A 6740-nucleotide genomic window follows, 5' to 3' on the forward strand; every position below is an offset into this window, starting at 1 on the left:
ACTGAGAAAAAAAAAAAATAACTGAGCGGAAAGGTAGCGTTGTTGAAAGACTTTCTGCATTGGGGAGCTACTGTGTACATCAGAAGACATTCGTCAGCGAGGACACAGCCTCCTACCTGTTTGTCCAAGCTTTGCTTGTATGAATTATGTTGTTTAAGCTGAGTCTAGCTACTTGTGGGAGTTATTGGTGGCTTCCTTAGGTGGATGCAGACGGAAGGCCATCTGACAAAATTGATTAAAAGTAACAGCTCTCACGGAGGAGGGAAAGCTAATCACAAAGGTCTTAAAGTTATACAACTGCACTGGGAAAAGGGCTTCGAGCATATTTGAACCAGATCAATGATTTCCTCCCATGAGGTTCTTGCCTGACAAAGTCTTTAAGCAAGGGCATGTTACAGGGGACGTTTTACATCAATAGGGGCTGGTTGATTTCACGGTGTGACAGTTTATATCGATTGCTAACTTGACAGGGTCTAAAAATCACCTTGGAGATGAATCTCTGCCAAATCTATGAGGCACTTCCTAGATGAGGTTAGGTGAGGTGGGACGACCCAGTGCAAGCATGGACGTGGCCATTCCATGGCCTCAACTGCATAAGAAGAGAGAACAAGCTAGCACCTGCACCCATCTCTGTTTCCTCTCTGCACCTGAAGCATATCCAACACATTCCTGCTCCTGCTACCATGTCTTCCAGCCATGGTGGACCACATCCCCCTCACTCCGTAAGTCAGAATAAAACCTTCCCCTGTAAAGAGGCTATTGCCAGGTGTTTTGTCATAGCGACTGGAAAAGTAACTAGTACACACAGTACAGATGTGGTTATAAAGAACTAGGTAGCGAGCCGGGCACGGTGGCGCAGGCCTTTAATCCCAGCACTTGGGGTGGCAGAGGCAGGTGAATCTCTGTGAGTTCGAGGCCAGCCTGGTTTACAGAGTGAGTCCGAGGACAGCCGAGGCTACACAGAGAAACTCTGTCTGGAAAAACAGAACAAAGCAAAAAACTAAGCATTATATCAATGTTTTTCTGTTTCTTGTCCTCCTCAAAGAAAATAGGTTCAGGGCAGCAGAAGGTGGCAGTAAGCTGGAGTTAGAACCCCCTTGTTTTCAGACTTGTAGTCCTGTAAAATCAAAGAGGTAGCTTAAAGCCTCCAAAACGAGGGCTGAGAGATGGCTCAGTGGGTAAGAGAGATTGCTATACCAGTATGAGAGGTGAAGTGTACTACATACACATGTGCTTGTGTGTACACACACACACACACACAGAAACCTTTAAAAAAAAGTAACACAAAATCCAATTCACGGTAATAGGAAAAATGAAAAGAATTTAATATACACAAATGAGCTCAAGGGAGATACAGGACAACCTGATTAAAATGAGTAAAAACAAACAGATAAACAAACAAAGCCAAACATTAACGAAAAAAAAGCTGATGACATGACCCAGTGCAAGCCTAAGCTGAGCTGGATCCCCGAACCTCTGTCAACTCAAGTTCAATCCCGGGAAGCCAGGGGGGAAGACGAGAACTGACTCCTGAAAGTTGTCCTCTGCCCTCTACATTTGTACTGTGGCGTGCAGGAGCCTATGCTCGCACACACTCACCATAGACATACAACAGTGCTAGGTTAAGGGAAAAATTAAGGAAAAAAAAAAAACAAGAATGAAATCCCCCAAAAGCAAGAAATCAAAGGCTGGCAAGATAGCTCAGCAGTTAAACACAGTTGTTCTAGGATTACGAATTCAGAACTCAGAATTCATAAACAAGCTGGGTATCTTACACGTGCCTAAACCCCATCTCTGAGGGTGTGTGTGTGTGTGTGTGTGTGTGTGTGTGTGTGTGTGTGTGTGTGTGTGTGTGTAAGTATCACCTGGCCTTGTTGGCTTCCAACATAGCAGAGCAAATCTGAGACCCCGACTCTGAGAAAGGCCCTGCCTCAAAAGAACAAGTAGAGATGAATAAAGGAAGTCACCTAAAGACCTCTTTACTCATGTGTACAGACACAATCACATACGTGTGCTTGTGTATACCCACAAACACACATCACTAACTAACTAACTAACTAACTAAACTGTGGTCATTTGACTAGAAATGGTTCCCGTAGACTCAGATGTTTGAATGCTTGGCCCATAGGGCGTGGCACTATTAGGAGGTGTGGCCTTGTTGAAGGAAGTATGTCACTGTGGGGTCAGGCTTTAAAGTCTTAATCACTGAGCCATCTCGCCAGCCCCCAAGCTTTAAGGTCTTATATGCTCAAGCTACACCCAGTGTGTCACAGTCTCCTTATGCTACCCATCAATCAAGATGTAGAACTCTCAGCTCCCTCACCAGCACCTGCGTGTCACCATGTTTCCTGTCATGGTGATAATCAATTAAACCTCCGGAAGGAAAAATGCTCTCCTTTTATAAGAGTTACTGTGGTCACGGTGTCTCTTTACAGCAATAGGCACCCTAAGACACTAACTAACTAACTAATTAGTTAACCAACTAACTAAATAAAGATCAACTAACTTAAAAAGTCAAGGAAGCGGTAGCCCAGTTGGTGGAGTTCTTTCACACAGTGCACAAACCCTGTGTTGACTGACAGCACTGCATTCATGGGGTATGGTGGAATACTTCTGCGATCCCAGCCTTCTGAAGGTAGAGGCCAGAAGGTGAGAAGTTCAAGGTCATCCTTAATATATCTGAGGTTAACATTTGTATGGGAAAAATCAGAACCAGCCTGGGCTACATGAGATCCTGTCTCAGATCTGAGAGAGAGAGAAAGAGAGAGAGAGAGAGAGAGAGAGAGAGAGAGAGAGAGAGAGAGAGAGAGAGAGAGAGAGGGAGAGAGAGAGAGAGAGAATTGAATGTATAGTTTGCCCTTACAAGTGCTTAGTAGTTTACTATTGACCAGAAGGGAGGGCTCCTGATAATAGCAAGTCCATTTATATGAATTATTTCTCCCACTTAAAAATAAATGTAGCATGTGCTTATAGAAATAGCTTGTTGATACCTATGAAAATGCTATGCAACTTGTAAGAGATTGTAGTCATTATAGAAGACTGCTTCCAGCTACATCCAACCTCTCTATCAAACACAAACAGAATTTAGAGCTCAAATGGCCCTCATGGCTACTCCCATGGGTGATCTATAGACTTACTGAAATAGAGCAGAACCCAGCTTTATCCCAAGATTTATATGCAAATGGTCCGGATTCTTCTGGAGATGCACAGAGGTGGTCTGGAGCAGCCAGCTTGAGGTCCATCTTGTTTCTAGGTTTTGGCTAAGAAGTTGGGGAGAGGTGTGGTAAGGCAACCATTTTATCTAGGGGTCCTCAAGGCTCCGGAAGTCTTAGGTTCTGGGTGCTTTTCAGTGGGGAAAAGAGGAAGGGTGGGTCAGAAGCATTCCTTTCAGGCTTCTAGATGCTCTGTCTTGTCTTAGCCCTGACTTCAATTTACTATGCAGTCCAGTTGGACCTCAAATTTGATGTAAACTTCCTTCCTCTTCCTCTGAGTGCTGGGGATGAGAGGCCTTGTACCAGCACACTAGGCTCCATTCATCTTAAATCTAGATCATGTAAAACCCTCCCATTTTCTGCCTTCACTGTAAAGCTCTTCTGTTCTCCCCAAGAGACCCTTAGCTTTGCTTTGTACTCCTAGACCAGCACTGCCCAGGAAGAGCTCACCGGGGTGGGGGCTATATCAGTGATTTTGAATTTCTTATCACAGGTTTGATTACTCCTTTGGATCAGCCCTGACACAGCCAGCTTCCTACACGGCAATGAGAGTACAGCTCAACTCTGCACTGAACTTGTTCATCCAACAACTGAGTCAAAGTGTGAAAGTTAGGGGCCAAGTGGAAGATTGTTTCCTACATATTTATTCTACAGTAGATTTCCACAGAAGGTTTCTTTTGCCTTTCTTTCTCTATTCTTTTCTATTTATCTTTTTTTCTTTTTTCTTTTTATTTGTGGTGCTGGTGGTGAGGAGCTCAGACAATATAATATGGCTAAGGTGACCATGAACTTAGAATGTAGTGGAAGATGACTTTGAACTCTTGCTCTTCCTACCTCTACCACTGTTGTTGTGGTCTCAGCTGTGTATCATCCTGAAAGGCTTATAACAATTTCTTTATGCCAAAACTGACTGGATTCTGGCCAGCCTCTCTGGACCTGGTGCTGACTGAGCTGTGGGAGAAGGAAGGCTCCAGTGCTGAGGGTTTGAGGCTTTAAGGCCTGTCTGCTCCCAGGTCTCAGTGAAGGTCTCTGAAGTTTTTCACTGTTCCTTCCAACAGAGACATCGACCACCCTCCTCAGGCTAAAAATTCCATGTTACACATGCAGCAGCTTCGTCATCCTGGAATCTCAGGTGGAGACTGAAATCTGACATCTCACACCATTCCAGCTGCTTCTTTCCAGTCAAGGTGTCAAAGGACACTTTGGGTAGGGCAGCTAGCCTGAAGCTAATTGCTTTACAGTATGTGGAGAGATGCAGATCCCCTTGGGTTATTTATTTCCCTTGTTGTTGTCCAAATTTTTAAAAAAATGGTTAATTTATTTGTATGTTCATTGGTATTTTGCCTGCATGTATATCTGTGTGAGGGTGTCAGAGTGTGAGCTGCCATGTGGGTGCTGGGAATTGAACCTGGGTTCTCTGGAAGAGCTCCCAGTGCTCTTAACTCCTGAGCCATCTCTCCAGCCCCACTATTTAACTTTTTATCCTGAAGTTATTTGGATCTTCAGCAAAATCATGTGTCGCCATAATTCCCCCAGTTTCCTCTAATGTCTGCAGCTTATACACCATGGGGCCTTGATCAAAATGAAGAGAGTGGCATGCTGTTTCTTACTGAAAGTCCTGGGATTAGTTCCTCAAGTTTGAGTGTTTTAAGTGTTTTAGCTGGGTGTGGTGCTCATGACTGCAATTCTGGCACTAGGTAAGGTATTGTTAATGTGATATCAGCCTGATCTACATAGCATACATAGCAAAAAAAAAAAAAAAAAAAAAAAGAAAGAAAGAAAGAAAGAAAGAAAAAAAGAAAAAAGACCCTGTGTCAAAAATGAAGCAAAAACAGAAGCAACAGCAACAACAAAATAATGGGGAATATAGCTCAGTGATACACATAAATAAATAAACATAACTAACTAAATAAGAAGCAAAGACTATGGTTATCTATACTGAAATGTTAAAAAATAGAAGCTGTAAGTATAGTGTAAGAGACCAACATGGTGGTACATACTTGAAATCCAGGGCTCCAGAACTGGAGGCAGGAGGGTGGAGACTCTATGACCAGCCTCAGCTACGTGGATACTTGCGGTTCCTGGCTACCTGAGACTTCCTCTCAAAACAAATAAGCAAAAAGAAAAATCCAGCCATGTGAACATCAAAATCTATAGTTTATGTTTGTACTGGAATTTCCCATTGTCTGTCCTTCCCGTTAAACCCCTCTCCTCCCAAGGACTGATCTGTATAATTTTCTGTACTTCTAAACCAGCACTACTCAGTGCTTATCCAATGAGAACTACATAATCAATTTTAATTTTCTACTATCCATTTGTACATGAAACAGGTGATACAGCTTCAAAGATTGGTCAGCAGTTAGACAAGCTTGCTACTCAATGGTGAAGGCTACACTGAGCCGAGCATCCCAGCACCCACACAGAACCCCCTGACCCCAAGCACACTCCCAGCTCTGTGGGTGGTGGTGAAAAGAGACAAGGGAATTGCTCTGACTTTATGGATTCCAGTCTAGTAGAAAAAACATGAGGCCCAAATTCATGGAGAGACTCCCAACTCAAAGAAATAGGCAGAGTGTCACAAGAGGACACCTGATACTCTCATCTGGCCTATGTGGCCATATACACATGCCCACATGCACATAAATGTGCATAAAAACCACACCAATAATAAAGAAAGAAAGAAAGAAAAATTTAAAATAGAAATAGTTGATGTTAATTTTAAGGGCTTATCTTATTTAGCTCAATGCACTGAAAAATCTATCTTATCATCTCAATATGAAATAGATTTTAAAAAATCACTAGGGAGAGTTCACATACTTTCACTCTAAGTCTTGCAAATTCGGTGTATCTTTTACATTTATAACATATCTCAACCCTGCCTGGCCCATCTCGCCAGTGCTCTGCAGACACATGGGGCTAGAGAGTATGCCCTGTGACCTACAGCACATCTTCCATTAAGTCTTGGTTTATCTGTCTACCCACAAATGATTACATATTTTAACTTCCCATTTTCTTTTTAGATAGGACACTTTATTTAAATGGAAATGTAGTTAGATGGTGACGAATCCCAGGGGGAAACTGAGGGTTTAAGACTTAACTGCTTATACTAGGGGTGAGTGGTGGTGGTGGTGGTGGTGGTGGTGGTGGTGGTGGTGGAGAGGTGTGGGGACTTTGGACACTTTTACTCAAAGGCAAGCAGCACAACTGGCAGAAACTCTGGGTCTCATTAACTATTTGTGAGCCAGGAAGAGGGAGAGAGAAAGAAAACCATGCATTTACACACATTCAATGGATGGAACAAAAGGAATTCCCACAAGCTTCATACATGCATATACCTACATGCATATCTCCATAGAAATACATACACATTTACACCTATCTATATGCATACATACATATATACATACACACATAGACAATCAGACATAGAAACACACAGACAATCTGACATATGGACAATATTAACACATAAATACATATATACAACTGGTGGATGAAGTGAATTCCAGTGGGTTTCAGCAAACAAAT

The sequence above is a fragment of the Acomys russatus genome, chromosome 25 (assembly GCF_903995435.1).
Source record: "Acomys russatus chromosome 25, mAcoRus1.1, whole genome shotgun sequence".
Lineage (NCBI taxonomy): Eukaryota > Metazoa > Chordata > Mammalia > Rodentia > Muridae > Acomys > Acomys russatus.